The 23,039-nt window shown below is 41.7% G+C and overlaps 1 protein-coding gene across 1 annotated transcript in view; it reads left to right on the plus strand.

The window, feature by feature from the left end:
* The first annotated feature begins 4,674 nt into the window (after nucleotides 1-4,674).
* Lpar1 (lysophosphatidic acid receptor 1) overlaps nucleotides 4,675-23,039 on the plus strand; it is a 160,240-nt gene continuing 141,875 nt past the window's right edge. The window contains exon 1 of the mRNA XM_050166011.1: nucleotides 4,675-4,807. The gene's annotated coding sequence lies outside the window, so the exon portion shown is untranslated. The remainder of the gene's footprint in view (nucleotides 4,808-23,039) is intronic.

Genomic DNA, 23,039 nt, shown 5'->3' on the forward strand with positions numbered 1-23,039 from the left:
TCAACAATAAACCCTAGCACTTGGAAGGCTAAGGCAGGGGTTCAAGGCCAGACAAGCAGAGTAAAGCTGTATCTGAATGTCCCATTCACCCCCTGACAAACCAAACAAATGAACAAACACACACATGATTGTTTCCTTCCCAGTCATGGTGGGGGTTTCTGTGTTCTGATCTCTTATTCTGGCTTCCCTGCCTCTGGACAGGTAAGCGGGCTCTTGCCTTCTAAAAAGATATGTCCAAACTTGAAGCCTGGGTTTCTTCTGTAGTTATATTGGAATCAGAGACTGCAGATATAGGTAGGCTAAGCATCTCCAGTGAAAACATCTTAGCCTCGGGGTGGCTCCTAAGTCAGACAGGCAGTGTCCTTTCATAGGAGAATAGGAAGCGTGTGTGACAGGCACAGGAGACACAGGAAGGAGGCTAGCTGCAGATGGAAGCTGAGCTGGGGATGACCAGAGGCTGGAAGAGACAGTGAAGGGGCTGGTCTAGGACATTTGAAGGGTGTTTGGCTCTGCAAAACTTTGGTTCGGGTTTCAGGGCTTCCATTCCGTGAGAATGAGTTTCTGTTGTTCAGATCATCAACCATTGTGGCCACCCATAGCCCATGCTGGTGCTGATGCAGGACACGTAAGCCTACGAGCAGCACACCTTTATCAGGCTTCCTTTTCTGCAGATGATGCTCGCTGAGCACCTGCCGTTTGCTCATCCCTTGCAGGGCCTCGGGCCTGAGTAGGTCCACTTGACAAAGGCCACCTAAAGGCCTGTCTCAGAAATCCCTAGTAGACTTTGAAGGATTGTAAAGCTGAGTTCCATGCTTCAGAGAAAGATCCCAGAACCTGGGGCAGTAGGAAGAATAGATCATTATGAGGAAAGCTGGTGAAATGTCAAGCAGCTGTAGCTTGGGTTTTAAATGCGCCCCCAAGGCTCATTCATGTGTTCAAGTCTTGGGTCTCAGCCTGTGGGACTAGCAGGTGGTGGGGGAACCTTTGAAAGTGGAGTCCAGTGGTAGGCCCTTAGATATGATAAATGTGCAGTGGGGTGTCCTCTCTAGGGATCTGTGGTACCCCCAGCTCTTCCTTTCTCTTTCCTCTGTGACTCTTGAGAGAAGCAGTTTCTCTCAGTCATGTATTCTACGATGTGCAATCTCACCACAGATCCAAAAGAAACGGAGCCAACTGATTACAGATGGCTGCAACCAAAACTACGAGCTGAAGTAAATCTTTCCTCTTAGAGGTTGCTCATGTCAGGTACTTTATTATAACAATGGGAAATCAGCTTTCCACTGCGGAATGGAACTGTGAGTTTCCGCGTGAAGAACATTTGGTTTCCTTATTGACTGCCTCACAGTCTTAGACGTGAGATTCGAAGAAGAAAAGACAAAATGTCTATTGCTTTTATAGTATAAATTACATGGAAAATGGATTGAATTGTGGCTTGTACAATTATGCACAAAAAGCATGGTAAACATTGTATAGTCGTGAATTTTATGAGGTTGATAGAACAATTAGCATTTCTGATTTTCTGATTGTTTCAGCATGTACTGTCATGAATGCTGGTTTTTTTTTTTTTAAATTTCACTTCTTCTCTTACAGTATTACAAGGCATTGCTGTGAACTCATTTCCCTGTTCCAAAAGTTAAGTGGGGTTGAATAACAGCAGTGTTAGCCGGCAGTGATGGGGGAAAGTGATGTAAAGGACAACTCAAAAGTCCCATCCATCAGACAGGGGACAAATGGATCGAAGGGAAAAGGAGTTAAGGAGGACACAGGCCTCTACGTTACTCATGTGTTTTTTCCTTCTGCTTTTGAAGTGTCGGGTGTTGCTTACAAATTTAGGCTTCTAACATTAAGAGTTTTGTGTGTTTAACTCATTGTGGTCTGGCCAAGGCAGATCTAAGCCTTTAGCTACAAGGGAAAAGGGCCAAATTTTATCTGACCCACCAAATAATTATCATTTCATGGCTCTCTCTAAGATCTCTCTAAGGAGATAGGATACTCAAGTAGCCACACACTTGTGTCACTTCTGGGCGGTTTGACTGCTAGATACCTTGGATACCTTGTAAATAGAGATGTGCGTTCTATAGAACATAAGTCTGCACAGCAGTGCCCTACCTGCAAAGCAAGTCATGTTCTTCTCTCCATCCAACTTCATCTGGGAGTCCTGTGGGCGGATCCCTTATGTCAAGTTCAATAAAGCATTTTCTGAGTTGTTTTGCCAAGCCTGCCATAACAAGGAATCATCCAGCCTAGCTGCTAAACCAGAGGTTTTTTTTTTTTTTTTTTTTTTTTTCTTATCACCCTGAAGGCATGCAGTCTGATGTCAAAGTGTCACCAGCGTCTTTCTTCTGGGCTTGTAGACTGTTGTCCTCTCACGGGTTCCCACCTGGTCTTCCTTCTGCAGCCACTCTCGTTTTCATCCAAATCATCTCTTCAAGTTGCTTGGAGTCCACCCTCAAGCCTTAGTTTCAACCGACTTGTCCGTTACGAGACTTGGATCCAAGATGTTTACTGGGAGGTTAAGTCATCAAGATCAGCTCACGGCCTTGTTCAGGGTCACGGAGTTCAGAACCGAATTCAGACTGTCCCAAGTTGTTTGTGGAGATGAGGGCTTCCAGAATGCAGGACACTCACATATTCAGAATGGAGCCAACAGTGACTTCATGTGGGACACTTGGGGAAGTTCCCTCTCTCCTCCTTCCGTGGCCTGTTTCCCAGAGCCAAATAGACGAGGTTTCGGTCAGTCCTTGGCTCTGTTGATGGCCATGGGGACATCCACGTCTGATACCGAAAGGGATGGGAACATGGGCGACTGGACGCTGAAACTGTTGTTTGTTTAGGCTCAGGAACGTGGAGAGGCTGAATGAAGTGGGCTGTTCTCAGGGGGTGGACTGGAGCTTGAAGGAAAAGTTGGAGGTCTGTCCAATTAGCTAGAGGGAAAAATTTATATTCCCTAAAAAGCAAAATGAGAGAAATATTATTTTTGCTACATTTTATTTTATCATTTTTTGTGTGTATGTACATGATGTGTGTATGGGTGTATGCATGTGTGTGCATTTACATGTGTGTGGGTTCACGTGTGTGTGGGTTCATATGTGCGTGAGGTCAGAGGTTGACGTTGAGTCGCTTCCTTGACCATGCGCCACCTTTCAATATATTGAGGCGTGTATCTCGCTTGCATCCAGAGCTCACAGCTAGCTCAGCTAGCCTGCTTACTCCAAAGATCCCTGGTCTCTGCCTCTAGCATCCTGAGATGATTGGCAGGCTGCCGTGACCAGCTGGCTTTTGGCACTTTTACATGGATTCTGGGGATCTGACCTCAGGCACTCAGCTTGTATAGCACGTGCTTTACCCATTGAGCCATTTCCGCAGCCCCCTTTTGTTACATTATGTATATATAATGTACATATATAATATATATGTTATTAAACACACACACCTTTTATACTTCATCTAGTTTATCTCTCTCCACCTCTAAAAATATCCCAGTGAGTGAGTGAAAAGTATATATACGATGGTTAGCTTTAATTGTGAAATTGACCCAACCTAGAATCACTTGGGAAGACAGACACAGTGGGGACATCTGTGGAGGATTGTCATAATTTAATTGATTGACAGGTAAAGACACAGTCTACTGTGGGCAACCCCGTTCCCTAGACAGGTCCTGAACTGTATAAAAATGGAGAAATAAAGCTGCACATAGCACAGCAAACAAACAGTCATGCGTGCATTCACCGGTCTCTGCTCTCGACTACGGCTGTGAGGCTGTGACGTGACTAGCTGTTTTCAGTTCCGGCTACCTTGAATTCCTACGGATAGCAATTTGGACAGATGAGCGAAAAGAATCCCATTCTTCCTTTGTATCGGGATATTTTATCACGGGAACAGAACTGAATCCAGAGCAGAGGAACTATTTTCAAAGCGAGCCCTGTTGGAAGCGATTCAGTCTCGGGGACCTATCCCTCTTAAGTAGTGACAGTGAAGATAGAATTCTCTCAGAAAATCCAACCTATTCTCAAATCAAGATAAGAAATGGGGTCATACATACATACATAGAGAAAATTGTATCAGCCTAGAAATGAGTAGTCAAATGAGCCAACATATATTTTTGTTCACCCGAATGATCTGTAAGCTAACAGATCCTTTCAGTATTTTGAGGGGGAGCAGGCAGAGGGGGGAGGAGAGCACTTGTTTTGTGCCTAGAAAGAAGAAGCCTTCCCTTCCCCTTCCCCAGACATACTAAGGCAGTGTAGTTCCTAGTAGAGACGAGGCGTACTGTGATGAACACGGCCACACCTTTCACTCTGTGCAGAGCAGGAAGGGTATGAGCTTATTGTCTTGGTGTAATTAACAAAGCCCCCCTTTCAATTTATAAATCACCCCTGCTTAGGCGATGAAGTGTATGTCCATCTTAACCCTCATACATCACAAATGAATCAACAAATGAGTGGCTGAGGGGTTTCCTAGCCTCCTCCCCCTTGAGGGACGCGAAGATAAACATCTGTGCTGTAGCATTCTGTATTACACTATCCAGCAGAAATCTGGTGAACAGGGCATAACTCAGCGGCAGAAGGCAAGACTCTGCTTTCCTAATATAGAAGTAAAGTGACTCCCCTTCTATCCTAGGTCTCTGAACTATTAACTCCTCCATTTTCTTTGGAAAACGAATACGGAGATCAGGTCTGATAGAACCTTGGAGTCAATGAGGGTCTGGGGAGGGAAGAGCTGTGGGGACAGAAACGGAGACATCCTTGTGGATCAGCAGACTTGGCGACAATTTTCTAATCATATGGAGTTCAACTTTAACCCAGTGGTGAGTGAATACTTACTATGGTTTTAACACTGGTGCCACTTGATGGGGAATTTGAGTTGTCAAAACCAGGGTTAATATTTATTCATTAGCTTGTTAGGTTTGTCCTTTGGCCTTCATTTCAGAACACCTTGAGATCAAGAGACCAAATGTTAAGACATGTAAAATAAGCAAACGCTTGCCCCTCCTATACTTCAGAATGAATGCACATTTATAGACGTTCTCTGTGCCCCACGAAGTCCTGTCAAATCTACAAAGCAGGGCACAACCACTAACGTTTGCCTTAGCAGGAGTGGCCAGGCCCCCTGTCTCTATGGGTTGCAAAAGCTCCTCAAATCTATCATAGGTATTTACTTAACACCTGTAAACCCCAGACAAAGGAAAGTTTATAAGGAAAGAGCTCTAAGGGAGGAAAGGCCTAAGGGAGTGGAGAAAGCTAATTAAGGGGGAACCAGAAGCCTGCTGGGATTTCATTTCCTTAAGAGCGCCAACAATTATAGACTGGTTTACTGGGCTCTGCCCTGTCATGCTGTAGTCCTACCCTCACTGCAAATCCCCACCAAATGTCAGCCCACTGCCTGGGAGAACACCTGCTTGGACAGCAAGTGGAGTAGGGCCTCTCATCTGAAGTCTGAGACCCGACCCTGGGAAATACAGACAGGGCAATAGACTGACAAGGTGGAGAAAATGCTATATTCCATGCTTGGCAGTTGGATAAGAGACCAGCTAGAGAGATGTGAACATGGCACAGAAGAGAGGGCGGCGTTTCATAGTGTCAGAAAACATGCAGGGAAGTGTCCGAGCCTAGAAATACGACACAAGAGTGTCTGGGTGTCATAGAAACCGTGGCATTGGCTTCTGAGGGTCTCACAGGGATGGAAGGCATGCGGAGGAGAGGAGACATCCATGGGGCCATTGAGATCATCAGAGTTAAGATGAAGAACAGAGCACTGTCCTGTATGCCTTTGACAGCCGCAGCTTTGGGCCAGAGTCTGGGGACCGGCATTGCAGAGAAGCACACTGTGCAAGGATGGAGAGAAAGATGAGGCTTATGTGAGTTCAAGAGGCTGAAATGGGGGCACAGACTCTTAACTGAGGACTCCAGTTCAAAAGTTTCTGTGACCTACCTCTACATGTTACGCTTTCATTAAGAACAGTTGCTTCCTGCGTGAAGAGGTGAATGGGGGGTCTTGAGTGTTTAGAGGCTATAAGTTCATGAATGAAATGCAGGTACAATTCACCTGGTGGAGCTTGATTAAGGAAAGACACCTTCTTCCCTCCCATGAGCTGAGGTGGTTTCCTGCGCCCGCCGATGTCTCCTTTGGTACGGCTCAGTGCCGCCTTAGCAAGACCTGCCTCTGCCTATTTTGACGATGAGTAGAGTCGGGCAGATGGTTAGTAAGGAGAGGGGATTTACAGAATGGTTGTGTAAAGACTGATTTGAGCTCTTTGCCACTTCTTAGAGCTTTCTCAGTGGTAAGTGAAGCAATTGGTGATTACGTGTGAAACTTTAGAGTTAAACCCTCATTGTAAAGGCGCAGTGATTGTTGGAGAGACCTGTTGGGGGCAGGAAGACGCACCTTGTAGCTCGTCAAACACAAGCCAGGGATCTGGATCTCTTAACTCATTCACTCTGAGCTCTCAGAAGCTGCCTGTTGGTAAACCATTAACAAGCTGTAGGTTTTCTTGACAAGTTCCTACCTGGGACTTCTTTTCATAAAGATGTAAATCTCATTAAGACCCTAAGGATGTTCCCTGAGGAGGGCAGGATAGAGAGCGACAACTCCCCAATCTATTTCACTCTAGGCTGCACAAGATTCATTGTCATAATAAAACTAATATCAAAACACAGAGGGATTACAGGACAGTGAACACATCATGTATCTATAAAGTAAAATAACTCGATATTAAAAAAGTGTCACCAAGAGGGCAGCTTTATAGCAATTTGGTTTAATGACCTTAAATAACTTCTTTTTAGAAATTCTAGAATTAAGACCTTTTTTTTTAATAAAACAGAATTATTATTCCAATGAACTCAGAAGAAAAAAAATTGTTTTTTATAGATGGAAAAGGACAGCAAGAAAGTAGAAAAATAAAAGTAGCAGTTACAAAGAAAGCAAGCAGGCAAACAAACACAAAACAGAAGGGGCCTAGTCATTTCAAAGTTACTTCCCCTAAGCTACAGGGACAGTGAGACAGAGGCAAACAATCCCCGGCCTCCTCAGATTATATCTTTTACTGTAAGGGTTCTGTACCCAGGAAACTTCCTTATCACTCCAATTGAAACCGACCTGGTCATAGAGGAGTTGGGCTGTTATTGCTAATGCTGATTTCTCAAGTCAGGTAGGTAGCTTGGTTTTCAACTCTGTGCCACAAATCTAGTGTGGGAAGTTAGTCTAAAGCAGTAGCCTTTTGTCATTCTTACTCAACTGTGCTGCAAAGGTAGATGCAAAGCATTATCTTCTTGTCTAAAGACGGGGCTCTGAGTCCTTATGGTGGGCCACTGTAGGTTCATCACTTGTAATAAACCACTCATTTGGGGTTTTGATGGGACTGGGAGAATATGAGAAGTATCTGTGTCTCTCTCTCTCTCTCTCTCTCTCTCTCTCTCTCTCAATTCTGTTGTGAATCTAAAACTGCTCTCTGAAAAAGTATTTTTAATTATATTTTTTTATTTTTGAGATTATGATATAATTGCACAATTTCTCTCTTCCCTTTCCTCCCTCCAAACCTTCCCTTGGTCCTTGTTCTCTTTCAAATTCATGGCCTCATTTTTCATTAATCATTGTTATATATATATTCCTGAATATAACCTGTTCATCTACAGAATGCTACTAGTGTGTATGTTTTCAGGGATGACCATTTGGTATTGGATAACCAAGCTGGTATGTTCTTCTCTTGGGTAAGACTATTTCTCCTGTTTTCAGCATTCCTCAGTTGCCTCCAATTTACTACATAGGGTTGAGGCCTCATGGGCTTTCCCTGGCTGCTTTGGCACGTCTATGGTTATCCTTGTTTAACTCATGCTTAGGCAGACTTGTTGAGTATTTATTTATTTATTTATTTATTTATTTATTAATTATGTATACAATATTCTGTCTGTGTGTATGCCTGCAGGCCAGAAGAGGGCACCAGACCCCATTACAGATGGTTGGGAGCCACCATATAGTTGCTGGAAATTGAACGCAGGACCTTTGGAAGATTAGGCAATGCTCTTAACCTCTGAGCCATCTCTCTAGCCCCGATTTGTTGAATTTTTATGGGTACTGCTTAAGACAGAAATGGAAAAGGGATTGAAGCAATTCTATTGAAGTCAGGAACAAGATAGGGGTGTCTACTGTTCCCACTCTTTTCAATATTATGCTCAAAATGCTAGCTGGAGCAATAAGGCAAGAGAAGGAAATTGAAGGAAGACAAACAAGGAAAGAAGAAGGCACAAGCTACTCTTGTTTACCTACTCAGAGGTTTCAAAAATAATACTAGAAAACTTTTAGAAATGATGAACACACAGCAACATGGCAGGATACAGAATTAACTCACACAAATAAATAAATATTTCTTTTATACAGCACCAGCAAAGGTATGGATAAAGAGATCTTGGGCACACTCCCATTCACAACAGCCTTGAAAAAATAAAGTATTTAGAAACAGACCTAACCAAGGAAGGGAAGAACCTCTGCTATGAAAACTTCAAACAAGATGAAGACCCTGAGAATGGAAAGATATCTCATGCTCATTGGTTGGTAGAATCAATAAGATAAAAATGATCATTTACTACCAGATAAAAATGATCATTTAACAAATTATATTTATAGATTCAATGAAATCCTAATAAAAATCCCCATCCCATTCTTCACAGAAATAGAATAGCTTATCCTAAAATTCATATAGAATCATAAAAGACCCTGTATAGCTAACACAATCCTGAGAAAGAAGAGAATGCTGGAAAGATTTCCATTCCAGGTCTTAAGAGATGTTATAGAAACATAGTAACACAAACAATATGGTGCTGCCACAAAAACAGGCACATAGACCAATAGAACAAAATTGAAGATCCAAACATGGGCACATATAACTAGCCATTTAATATTTGACAGAGATACCAAAAACATAAGCTGGAGGAAGAAAAGCATCTTCAACAAATGGTGCTAGGAAAATCTGATATCCACATGTAGAAGAATGAAATTAGACCCAGAGCTATCACATTGCACAAAACTAGATCCAAAACAAATCAAAGACCTAAACCTGAAACAAGAAACATTGAAAAAAAAAAGTATATTTTCTTTAAAAATTCACTACACACCAGGAACTATCTTTAATGCCTTAAATTCCTTTTCTCTTCTAATCCAGTAATGATTCCCATGGACAACCAATATTAATTTTAAGTGCATGCTCTCCAAAGAGATATTGAGCAATTGAACAAAAATTTGAGGGTTCCTTTTTTTTATTCCTAGCACAAATGACACATGACTTGTTGAAGTTTTGTGAGCAAGTTTTTTGCTTGCATCTTTTTAGAGAGGAATGGTGCTTTTATAGAATTGGGGCTTTGGGCAGTGCTCTTTTATGTTGAGTTCATCTGTGTCTTCTTAGTCTTCATCCAACAGACTAAGAAGGGCCTTGGGAAGCAGCAACTCAAAGCTGAATGGTTTTCTAAGATAGTTGGAATGGTAAAGAATGCTGCTGTTCTTAGGAGCTGATCAGACCAGAAGAATTCCATCAGGACAGACACCATCTCTACAGTCTGTACATTCCCAAGAAGTGCACCACACAGTTCTTTCTCCCAGTGAGCAGCCATATTGCCTCACCTAGATCACTCCTTACGGCTCCCCAATCCTGTACTCTGAGCCCTCATGGACTCTCTTTCCCAGGTTCTTCTATTTTGTTGTGTTGAGAGTAGTGAATTTCAAATGTGATGCAGTCTTTGGATTCTGGCTGGGGCTTCTGAAAATACAGAACTTCAGTCTCCATTCCAGACTTAACAAAGGAAACTATCTATAGATGAGGCAGTGACAATCTGTATCTTAGTCCATAGCTCAGTCACTGATTTCTTACAGCCAAGTTTGATAATCAATACAGAAAGATTAGTCTTATGTCTCCCAGGGAATCTAAATATTTCATGGAAATAGTCACTTTATATCACTTTATATGAGGCTGTTAGATTAAAAGAGCAGAAAGCATCTTCCTATGGCAATGACTCCCAACCCAGAGTTTATATTAAAACTTTGAAGGTGGGGGTCTGTAGAAGGAAGTTTCTGTTCCACCTTGTCCCACAGCCATTAAGTCCCAAATAAACACACAGAGGCTTATATTAATTATAAATTGTTTGGCCTATTAACTCAGGCTTATTATTAACTAGCTCTTAGTCTTTAAATTAACCCTTAATTCTTATCTATATTTAGCCATATGGCTTGGTACCTTTTCTCAGTAAGACATTCTCACCTTGCTTCCTCTGCATCTGGCTGGTGACTGACTCTCTACCTTTCCTCTTCCCAGAATTCTCCTAGTCTGCTCACCTCACCTATACTTATTTCCTGGCTATTGGCCAATCAGCTTTTTATTAAACCAGTAAGAATGACAAATATTTACTGTGAACAAGAAGATTATCCCAAAGCACTTCCCATTTTTTACTTTTTAAAACAAGAACCCTAAATCTAATCTCCATTGTTTAGCTTTTTTCCTGACCATTATTTACAACAGATTGTAACTAATACACTAAACAAAGACAAATATCCATAATCCTTTCTTTTGGGGGGGAATGTAGGTGTAGTTTTCTGTCTACTTCCTGTTGTTTGGGGGTGCTGGTAATCTTAAAGGGGCCCAAAGAAAATTAAGGCTGAGTCCTGACTGGAGTATTCTGTGAGGCTTTATCATCTCAGCCAGCAGAGTTGAAGTTGTTCTGGATGCAGAACTCAGAAGAAACAGGAAGAGAGGTACTTTGAAATGTTAGACTATCTGGGTTATCCATTTCCACTGGGGATTTTTCATGGGGTCTTCCTTCATCAAACCTTATTTTTTTAACCATAGCCTCTCATTTCCTAGGGAAACAAAAGCAAAACCTCTTCTCCAAAGTAACATATCTTTTGACTTAAAATTTGAAATCAAGGCATTTTTACAATATATAGGTTGGATTAATTCGGTAGCATTTATAAGCAAATGTCTTTTATCAGCTGCTGCTCCTCCTTTAGCAGTCAAACAATTCAAAGACAACACAATAACATACAGTGTGTCCAGATTCTTTGTGTATTTTCCATCTTTACATGGCTTTTTAAAACTCTATTTCTTTTATTTTTATTTTTAATTTTTGATGTTTTGAGACAAGGTCTCTATGTATTTTTGGTTATCTTGGAATTCACTCTGTAGACCAGGCTAACCTTGAACTCACAGTTATCCACCTACTTCTACCTCTCAAGTGCTGGGATTTCTTTTTTAAAGGACTTTGTCTAGTCTTCTTCTTTTCTCTCCCAAGTCTACAAATATTTTTAAACACACTGTTTAGAGGGTTTTTTTAAAATCTGAATATGTCTTTACTATATTTATCTATCTTTTTCTGACCATATGAGTCTTTAATCTGCTAAGCATTATGGATAAGATTAAAACTGTGGTTTTGGTGGCTGGCTCCACCCCATTCCTTAGCTTTTTGAGAGTCTAGTTTCATGGTGGAGGTACTGGCTAGAGCCACATTTATTGCAACAACTCTGTGGGGTTTCAAGGTCCAAACCACTATTCAAGAAGCCTGATTCTGACTGCTCGTAAACACCATTTAAATGTTTGGTGGCAGAGACTCTTTAAAAGAGCTACAAGGTTTATGCTGCTAATGTTGAGTCAGAAAGTGTCTTAAAGGAACTACACTTCTGCTTGCCTCTAGCAAACAGAGCCTACCTGAGAAAAGATGGTTAACAAGAAGCTGAGCTTGACTCTATTCTTGTCTGTCGAGAATCCTTTTTAAAAAGCTGTCTCAGGATTTATGTGGAAATTCTTGCCAAATGTTTGGGCACCATTTGTAGACAGAAGTTTATGTCCAAAACAGTCCCACAGCCATTCAGTAACAAATAAATATACAGAGACTTATGCCAATTATAAGCTGTTTGTTCTATAACTTAGGCTTATTATTAACTAGCTCTTATTACTTAAATTCACCCATAATTTTTGTCTAGGTTTAGTCACATGGCTTGGTACCTTTTCTCAGTAAGGCATCCTCATCTTGCTTCCTCTGAATCTGGCTGGTGTCTGACCCTCTGCCTTCCCTCTTCCCAGGATTCTCTTAGTCTGGTCACCCTGCCTATACTTCCTTCCTGGCTACTGGCCCATCAGTGTTTTATTAAACCAGTGTGAGTGTCAGATCTTTACAGTTTACAAGAGCATTTATCCCACAGCTGAAGCCTTTAAATTGAAAGCATTGCATGAGCTACACTCGCAGCTGACTAAGTCAATTTCCAGAGGGAGTCATACAGTCATGATTTTAAAATGGCCCTTTCCGGTGATTCCAATCTATACTTAGGCACTCCAGTTCCATGGAATGGAGGGAAAGCACAGAAAACAAGAGCCACACAGATCACCTGATCTTATGTTAAAACTCATGTGGGGGACTCTGTGACCTGAATGGTGCACAGGAATTTGTTTCTAGTATGTTTTTTTGTTTGCTTGCTTGCTTGGTTTTGTTTTGATTTGAGACAGTGTCTCACTATGTAACCCAGGCTGATCTTGAATTTGAGTTCCTCTTGCCTGTGCGTTCTACTGCTGAGATCACAGGCATGTACCACCATGTTCTCTGGGAATTCGTATTTGTAAATAAGCAGCCACATCCCTGGACTACACCCTGAGTACTAAGGCACAAAATCCCTCATTCCCAAATGTTGCTACCTGCCAGAACCAACTAAGGGACTTCATAGTACCTTAGGCTATACTCTAAGACCAATTTAAAAGGAATCTCTTTGAGTGGAATTAGACGTCAGTAGGATTTTTGTTTGTTTTTAAACTTTCCAGGTAACTATAACACACAGCATGGGCTGTGAACCAGTGCAGAAGAGGAACAAAGAATTCATAACAAATCTTAAAGAAGATTGGAGGTTTCAAACACACTGAACCTCAAAGAGTAGAGAGCTTGATTTCTTAACTGATGTCATCAACAAAGTCTCAAAATTGTGCGATTTTTGACTAATAGGAAATTATATTTTTTCTTAAGCCTCCACATCTGCCTAACAACAACAACAACAACCATACACACAGACACACACTGTTACACCCTTAGGGTGATTGTGTTTCCTGTTTCCCATCATGCCTGAGGTGAGTTTTGTGGTTGTTACCTTGTCATATTCCATTATTTTGCCCAGACATGGTCTATGCTGATTTTCTAACTAAGATGTGAAGCCTAGAGAATCTAAGAACACATGAAATCTGTTTAAAAACAAACAAACAAACAACTTGGTGCCCATAAAAAAATTTAGTAATATTGTCCAAGAAAACTTTCTGGAAGGCTTCTCTACTTTCAAACTGTTCTGAGTTATCATCTTCTGGGAGCATCTAAACTGACTGGATGCACATTGTGGTGACATGTCAGGGCTATTAGACAGGGATTTCAGTGCTCAACTCCACGGAACAGCTAGCTTATCTCCCCCCTATGATCTAACAAGGATACTGCTTCTCAATAGGAAGGTCTAAAAATAAGTTCCTATCAGCACTGTGTCATCTGGCCTCCACGTTGTCCCAGTGTGTGGGGGGTGTCGTTCAGCACGTTAGCCAGCTTTACTTTGCTGTGACAACAGATTTGAGGATGTCAGCTCCAAGGAGGAACATTTTACTTTGGCTCTTAGTTTTAAAGATTTCAGTCCATTGCCAGCTAGCTCTGTTGATGAGGCAAAGAATTAAGGCAGGAGCATGCTGCAGGGGGCTGCTCATCTTGTGAGGTCCAGAAAGCAGATAGAAGGGTCCAGAATAAGAAGGGCACGTAACTAGTTGGATTTCACTTCCTAAGTCTATCATCCCCCCCACCCCACCATAGACTACCAAATTATAAAATCACAGCTTCCATAGTCCATTGGCTTCCGCAGAGTCCCACCTCTGAATCTCGCTGCACTGAAGAACATAGCTCCATACTTGAACCGCTGGGGACATGCCAGACCCTAGGATGTCACCTTAGTTCTTTACCTGAATCTATTGCTTTTCTTCGAATGTCGTTCCAGAACCCTCAGTAATCACACAGTTCCTACGTGGTGGGGTTCTTTTTGGTGGGGGGAGGATCCTATAGGATATGGCACACTCACTCCCTCGCTTCCTTGCCTGTGTCTTCTGGTTCTGTCTTGAGAGAGGTCTTAGCACTGTAGCCATGATCGCTTCTTTGCAGCAGCAAGCTGATGAAGGCAGTCCGCTCAGAAGAGTCCTCTGGGAGAAGATGAACATCGCTGGCACATGAACTGCTCACCGAGGACATAGTGGTGTTGTTTTGGAAACCTACATGCAGAGGAAGCATCTATAAATGCAAATAGTTTGACTTGGATGACCTTACACAATCTTTACCTTCGAAGACGCCAAGAGCAATGGGTGCTTGGCTGTAGTCCCATTATTAAATGTCCTGTTCTACTTTCAATAGTCCAGTTTTTTCCGGTCATGCTGAATTTGCACAGGCAGGATCGCATCTGCACAGCCTCTCCTGGATTCTTCGGGCTCCTCATCCTCCTTTTCTCCACTCCTCGTTCTCTGAAGACTTTTCTTGGTTTCTTGTTTTCTAGAACTCAGAACGTCTCTCCACTTTGAAGAAGTCAGAGAGGAGTTCTGGAGATATTCCACACTTGGAACCTGTGTTAGTCAGCTTTCCGTCACTGGGATAAAATCACTGAGGTCATCAACTCCTCAGAAAGAAAAGTTTTGGTTTTGATTTCAGATTTTAGTCTATGGGCATTTAGCCTTGATGGCTTTGGGCCTGTGTTCTCATGGAGCATGACAGGGACTCATGCTATAGGTTGTTCATATTATGGTGGAAAGGAAGCAAAGGTGAAATACAGAAAACAGCCAGGGTCTCAGTAGACTCAGGAACGGCATGCCTCCAACTAACCGGTTTGCTCCATAAGATCCTCCCTTTCTCCCGCACTCCCAAAGGTTTCACCCAGTGGCTGGCAATACTACCTGGGCCAAGCGTTTAACACGCAGACCTCTGCACACTGCACACCCAAATCCCAGGACCTACTGCTGAGGATTCTGGGAGGGGTAATACTGAAGATAGAGGCTTTAACTGAAATTAATCCATTTTCTACTTCTGCAATAAAATACTAATTTATAAAGGAATTATTTCTGATAGTTCTAAAGCAAAAAAAAAAAAGCTAAATTTTGTACCCCACCCCTTTAATTCCAGCACACTGGAGGCAGATAAAGGTGAATCTCTGTGAATTCAAGGCCAAATGGAAAGCTAGTTTTAGGCCAGCCAGGACCACACAGTCAAACACATGAATAAATAAAAAAAATGAATAAGTAAATAAATAAATAAATAAATGAATGAATAAGCTAGGAAGTATAAGGACATGGCACTGACACATGACTATATCATAACAGTGGAGAATATACACAGGCAAAATACACAGGCACAGGCGTGGTGCTTTGATGAGAATGGCCTCCATGGGTTCATATGTTTGAATGCTTGGTTCCAAGTTAGTAAGACTGTTTGGGAAGAGTTAAGAGGTATGGCCTCTAGGGATCAGAATATCAGAAATAGCTTCAGAGAGAGATACAAGAGAAACCTTGTGGATTGGGTGTCACAGTATATTACAGGTGTGTGTGTGTGTGTGTGTGTGCACATGGGCAGGCACACCTGTAAAAATACGTGTAACTTGTAGATCTTGGGCTCCAGCAGGAGTAAACAACAGCCACTACTAGGGTTTATCTAAGAATTTAATTCATGGTATAAGAGCTATTCAGAATTTCAGGGGTTTTGTGTGTGTGTGTGTGTGTCAGTTTCAGGACTTGATCAGGAATGTATTTATTTAGCTTAAGTTGTAAAAGTTACAGACATAGTCCCTAATGGCTTCTTATTTTTAACATTGTTAGGATTTATGCTACTTCCTTTGTTCTTCTGATGTTAGCGGTTTATGTTTCTTGGTATGGGTTCTATAAAGGATTTTAGTATTTTTTAATTTGTGTGGAGCATGTCTGCCTATCATGGTGTACGTTTGGAGGTCAGACTCCTTGTGGAAGTCAATTCTCTCCTGCCACACTTTGGGAACTCTCTTTGTAGATGGAAGTTTCTGTCTTGCCTGGTCCAGCAGCTTTTCAAATTCAAAGAAACACACAGAGGCTTATATTAATTATAAACTGTTTGACCCATTAGCTCAGGCTCACTATTAACTAGCTTTTACAACTTAAATTAACCCATAGTTCTTATCTGTGTTTAGCCATGTAGCTTGGTACATTTTCCCAGTGCAGAATTTTTATCTTGCTTCCTCAGCATTTCGGTGGTGACCATAGACTGAGCCTTTCTTTTTCCCAGAATTCTCCTAGTCTGGTCACCCTGTCTATACTTCCTGCCTGATTACTGGCCAATTAGCGTTTTATTAAACCAATATGAGAGACAAATCTTTACAGGGTACAAGAACATTATCCCACAGCACTTTCTCCTCTTTCCTCTCCCTCTTTCTCCTCTCTCTCTCTTTCCTCTCTTATGACCCCTTTCCAATGAAGGACACTTCTTTCATAGATCCAAGACTAGAACTCAAGATCTGGTATTCTCTCTGTAGATTTTGATCATTCCTATTTTCTTGCACTCAGTCCAGTATCATCTTTTTGACTTTCTCTTACCTGCTAAATACAGATGTCAGAACTTCTTTACAAACCATTTGGTTTTTATTTTTTAATTTTACAGCTGAGTGCCTTTCTCTGGGATAAGAAAACCACATAATGAAAGATAAAGTAATGTGTTTGTTTTATTCCTTTTCTTGGTGAAAGGTCTTGGCTTGTGGGATAAGTTAGCTTTACTTGGCAATTTGAGATAATCAGGAATTAATGATCTGAATGGTTTTAATCTTTTTATCATTTTAATCTTTGCATGCAGAATTAGAGATGGTCACAAGTCATGGGCCACAGGCATGAGAGTTGTAATACATGTTTCTTTTTCTAAGGAAGAACAAAAACAAAACAGACCAAAAAACAACAACAACAACAACAACAAAAAACAAAAAATGAACAAACAACCACCACAACAAAACTAAGTCAGAACAGCAACAATAACAAAACAAACCAATTAGAAGACAGTAGTGTGGGTACAATAAGGGCTTTGGTCAAACTCTGAGATACCAGTTAAAGCCCACCCAAGTGACTCAGTCACTGGGCCATTGTCACCTCCATTATAAGATGGAGACCATCCTGTGCCTTGAAAGGATTATGCTAAATGTAGCGATATAAGGGAAGTTTCTTTTTCTTTTCTTTTTTTTTTTTTTGGTTTTTCGAGACAGGGTTTCTCTGTGGTTTTGGAGCCTGTCCTGGAACTAGCTCTTGTAGACCAGGCTGGTCTCGAACTCACAGAGATCTGCCTGCCTCTGCCTCCCAAGTGCTGGGATTAAAGGCATGCGCCACCACCGCCTGGCTTAAGGGAAGTTTCTTGAAAGCAGCAGTTGCTGTTATGTGTTCCTTTTCAGGATTATGGAGGATGCTGGGTGTGTGGAGAAAAACGCACTAATATGACTTTAGTCAGATCCTTGCCCCTCCTCACCCCCTCAGTCCTTAAAATGTATCAGCAAGAGAATTGGTGTGCAGGTCTCAGAAAGAATTGGTAGGCTGGATGTTTCCTTCCTTTGGACTGGTCTCTGCGTGAGCTCAGTGGTCAAAAGACTTGGTCCTGTGGTCAGGCCATCTGAGACACTTTAGCTCTGAGCATGTAAGTTTCATTTTCAAAGTCTATTAGAAGGAAATGATGACAATTTCGTTCATTTAAGATTAAGTTAAAATGAAATATGAGTCACCACATAGAAGTCAAAACATGCTGGTTCATATTGGCCAGATGGGGAATGGCCTGGAGTGAGTGGAGGGCGGACAGACTTTCCTGAGTCTCCTTGGCCTCTGCTTTAACTCCTAACCATAACGAGGTATTTATTAGATTATCTTCCATTTTGATTTTATTTTTATTTTTTCCCCTTCTCCCCCTACCCTTCCTCTCTCTCTCTTGTTTTATTTGAGACACGGAGCCAAGGCTGGCCTTGGACTTGATCTTTCTGTCCTTGCCTAGTGATGGGAGTACAGACCCAGTTCTTTATTTCTTAATTTTTTTAAAAAAAATTATTTATTTTATTTTATATGTATGAGTGCTCTATCTGCATGTACACCTGCATGCCAGATCAGGATCCCACTATGGATGGTCGTGAGCCACCATGTGGTTGCTGGGAATTGAACTCAGGACCTCTACAAGAGCAGTTGGTGTTCTTAACCACTGAACCATCTCTCCAGCACCCCTCCAGTTCTTAATTTTATTTATTTTGTGTTGTGTGGTATAGGCCATGGTACATGCACGGAGGTGCAGGTTTGCATATCCATGGCTGTGCAGTGGTCGGGGGAGGACATCTCGTGCTCTGCTCTTTCACTCTCTGCTTCATTCGCTGCACTGGACTGACAAGTTTGTGTGACTACACTCAGCGTGTGTGTGTGTGTGTGTGTGTGTGTGTGTGTAAGAGATAGAGAGACTTAAGTGCTCTTTATTTCAGACTGTATCAGAGACTACTACAAAATGCACTCCTGTACGTCCTATGCAGTACCCTGTATTGCCACGAGCCCAGCCATCAAGTGCTGCTGGCCATTTTGTAATGGAGCCTTAAGAATCTCCTTGAAACCCATGGTCTCGCCATCGCCCCCTCCCACAGGACAGTCGTTTTCCATCTGATCTCATCATCATTCAGGATCCACTCAACTCTGGCTCTTTTAGAGATTCTGCAGGCCGTGTGTCATCTGAGTTTCTGCCCCTACGACCGAGGTCATGAGAGCCATGCCTCTAGAACTTGCCTTTGCTTGGCTCAGTTGTCCCAACACCACTTTAATTCAATGAACTGTTTCTTTATTTTGCCCAAGTATTCCCCAAAACGGTGCAGCCAAAACGTAATTCACAGCTCTCTCAAAGTTTCCCCTTGGAGGCAAGTTTCCACAGCTCTGCTGTTGATTTCAGGATGGGCAAACCTTTTTCTCAGTTGCCTCTTTCTACCCACTAGTCCCACACAGTTTTCCCAGTATGGATAGCTTGAGGCCTTCTCTGAGGCACTTTCCTTTTTTTTTTTTTTTTTCCTTAGACAGCAGTATCAATTTTTATAGTATCCCACCGTAGGCCAGAGTGGAGCGTGTGGATGGATGGAAAGCCCCTTCCAGTTGAGATATCACTAAAGTCACTTTTTTATTTGAAAAAAATCAATGAAAATATAATTAGATCATTTCCCCCTCCTCCTCCCTCCTACCCCTGCTCTCTCCCAAATTTACAGCCTCCTCTTCTTTAATCATTGTTGTTATATATGTATATAAACAAGTAAATATATAAGTATAGTCTGCCAGATACATTCAGTATGCCATTCAGCCAACCACTTGAGTTGGCTACTCAGTGTTCAACAACTAACCAGGGAGCGCATCTCTGGGGAAGACTGATTTTCTCTCTTTCAGAAGCTGTTAATTTCTTGGATTTCTTCATCTATGGGTGGGGCCCCATGAGATTTCTCCCCTCTCTGTTAGGTGTCTGTTAACCAGTGTGGGGATCATTCAGGTTTTGTTTAGGCAGCCGTTTTGAGATTGTACGCGTGTAGCTTCCCTGTCACGCTAGAAGGCACAACCTCACAGCAGCCTTGCTAGTCCTCTGGCTCCCAACCCACTCTTCTGTGATGTTCCTTGTATATTAGGTGCGGGAGTTGTGTTGCAGATATATCTGTTGGGATTGGGCGAGCCATGGTCTGTTGTTCTCCCCCTTTTGAGTAGCTCTTGCTTCTGGTAATGGTCTCCATGGGCTGTAATAAGAAGCTTCTTCCATGAGGGGTGAGAGCTACACTTACCTGTTAGTAGAAGGATGAGTATATTGCATGAAATTAGAAAACACCCTTGAGTAACTGTTTAACTGATAACCCAACTGCTGCTTCCCCAGAGCCCTTTACAGTGTGCGTCCCTACTCTCAACCCTCGGCAAAGATCGTTTCTATTTTTCTGTAGACCAGGCTGGCCTCGAACTTCCTCTGCCTCCTGAGAGCTGGGATTAAAGGCGTGCACCACCACCGCCCAGCTACACCTGGAGTTTTAATTAGGGCTGAGGGCAGCTGAGTAGGAGAGAATGTGCTTAGCGCCCATGCACAAAGCACCAAAAGAAGTTTAAAATGGAGCAAAATTCTGCAAGGCTCTAGCACCGCGACTGTGATTGTGCTGGCAATGAGCTGGGCTCCCTCAGCCAGAGGTCGCTCCTTTGGAGCTTTGGGCAAAAAGAGGAAGTGAGTTTAAAATAAAAAAAAAAAAGAAAAAGAAAAAGAAAGAAAAAACTGATGAAGACTGAGAGACAGAGACAGGTTCAGATCTTTTCCTTTTTCCCCTTCTCCTTCTTCATCTAAGGGTAGGAGGAAATAATATTAGTTTTAAAAAGACTCTAAATTCTGTTTATTTAGGGCAATAGAGATGGAATCCCGAAAAAATAGCAAAAACTGAAAATAACCTCAAGTTAACACTGTTGGGAGACTTTCAAATTGTGACGTTTCTAGACATAGTCTTAAGATCTCTTTTCCACCCTACTGGAAAATATTTTCTCCTGGTGTGTTGTTTTTGTTTATTTGTTTTGGTACCTGTCAATTCTTTCAAACCAAATTCTAGCGATTGATAAACCCGTGTGAACAGAAACAGGAAAAGAGCACGCCATAGCCAAGGGCGAATTTGAGAAAGCTACCTGTCCTCTGCATTGGTTGGATCTGGGAGAGGAGCATGAACCAGTGGAGGAAGGAATGTTGTGTTACAAGAATAGCATTGACAGGGAGGAAAGGTCACAAGGTTGTTACCTAAGAAAGAGGAATCACCTGTGATGTCATCTAGGGCTCTGGCTTCCCTTCCTAGGCTAAGTGCTCAGCAAACGTTAGTTCTCACAAAAGGATGCTATCGGTAGGGGCGGCTTTGATTCCTGATTAAAGCTTCTAGCAGTTGTGTGAATGCATATATGTGTGTGTGGGGGGGTATCTCTTTGTGTGCCTCTCTGTCTGTCTGTATGTCTGTCTGTCTCTCTATATGTTTCTCTCTCTCTCTCTCTCTCTCTCTCTCTCTCTCTCTCTCTCTCTGTGTGTGTGTGTGTGTGTGTGTGTGTTGGTAGCAAACATTTCTGTTGGGGAAAGTCTATCACAAATACTCCAGTCCTGGGCTGGAGAACAGAGATAATGTTGAGCTTTCTACAGCATAAAGTCCCTCCAATTCTTGCAAAAAGTTGCCCTCATTATAGAGTTATAGATTTTGCATTCTCATTCTGAGATGTTGCCTTTCTAGATTGTGAAATCTAGATGACAAACTATTACTGCAAATTATCCGTTCTTCTTGGTAAGTTAGGTGTGCATGTGTGTATGAGTGTGTATGTGTTTTCACAATTGTTCACTAGGCGCTGGAGAAAGGGCATGGTTTCAGAAAATACAGTATTTTACAAACACTAGAGTAATAATTCTCTTATAAAGAACATTCTTAGAAATTCATGGTGCTATTCCAAACTGAATAACCTAGACTTTGGAGATACTCCCATACCAGACATCTTCATCTTTTCCATCTTCCATACCAGACAGCTTTTAGTATGAGAAAGACAGACATTAATTTTTTTCCTTTTACTTGAGAAAGAAATTTAATTTTTAATTTCAAATATATTAACTCACTAGTTCTTTGATATTTAGAATTAAAATATTAAATGAATCCATATGATCAGTGTCTTGTTATACAATTGTAAACCTTCCTGAAAGTAATTCTGAATTATAGAAATGACTTCTCTTTTTACTAGATAGGACAATGATTCTCTTAATATCCTCCTCTTTTTTTCTTCTTTCAATAATAATTTTAACCAGATTTATAGGAAATATTTATTATGCTGGGGCTGTCCAATTTAAACCTGACCTTTATTTTGGAAATAGCATCATGTCTGAATTTTGGCAGAGGACCCGACCTGATTCCTGCTTCAGAAGGTGAGACTTGTTGTTCTTTCTTTGTTTTTCCAGATTCCCTTAAAGCTAAGAAATGGATACACAACTTAGGGTCAGTCAATCAAACAGGAATACCTCCCTCATTGTTTGAATTTTGAGGTAGTAACTCAAGCAGCCAAGACCAGAAGAGAAGGGAGAAATCTCAGTTCCCATGAACATGAGTGACTAGGATGTTTTGGTGTCCAGTGGTGATAGTGTTCAGGGTGCCAGCTGCAGCTTGGTGTGTTCAAAACAGCAGTGGCAGAGGAGCTATGATGTATGATCTGGGTGTGAACTACTTAAGAGTAATTGAACTGGCTGACATCTGATATAGCACCATTCTTGCCTAGGAACTAATGAAGACTCTTTGCAGAGAGATACTGTGGTTCCTTACTTCCGAAAGATATTTAGACGTAGAAAAAAGTAAAATGGAGCTAATATACAAAATGTTGAAATTTGATAATAAATGAAATTTAGTCTTCAATGGAATTTTATGGAAATGGCCCTGTATTTGGGTCTGAGATTTCAGTTTGATATTGTCAGGAGGCCAATTATCTCTCTGATGGAGAATGCTTCCTATCTGGGAGAGATAGTTCCTCTCTTTTTATTAGATGAAAATCCCTTCTCTAGATTTTTGCTGGGACCAAATGAGTTTTTGAAGACACACTTTCTTGGTTGGTTAGTGTTGACTGAGGTTTCTGTCCTGCCAGGTACCACAGCAGTTCAGTCCCAAAGAAACACACAGAGGCCTACATTAACTATGAACTGATTGGCCTATTAGCTCAGGCTTCTTATTAAACTTTTATAACCTATATGAGCCCATAATTCTTGTCTGTGTTAGCCACATGACTTGGTACCTCTTTCGGCAAGACAGTCACATCTTGCGTCCTCTGTGTCTGGGTGACGACTGCAGGCTGAGTTTTTCCTCTTCCCAGAATTCCTCTTCCCTTTTCTCATTGCCCCACCTCCCTTCCTGGCTACTGGCCAATCAGCATTTTATTGAACAAGTACAAGAAATAAATCTTTACAGGGTAAAACCATTGTCCCACAGCAGGTTAGGATGTGAGTGTGCAGGATTGGGAATGGCTGTGTGCTTTGCCTAGTTAAAAT

Source organism: Alexandromys fortis, unplaced genomic scaffold (genome assembly GCF_014885135.2).
Source record: "Alexandromys fortis isolate MF-2015 unplaced genomic scaffold, M_Fortis_MF-2015_v1.1 scaffold_18, whole genome shotgun sequence".
NCBI classification, from domain to species: domain Eukaryota; kingdom Metazoa; phylum Chordata; class Mammalia; order Rodentia; family Cricetidae; genus Alexandromys; species Alexandromys fortis.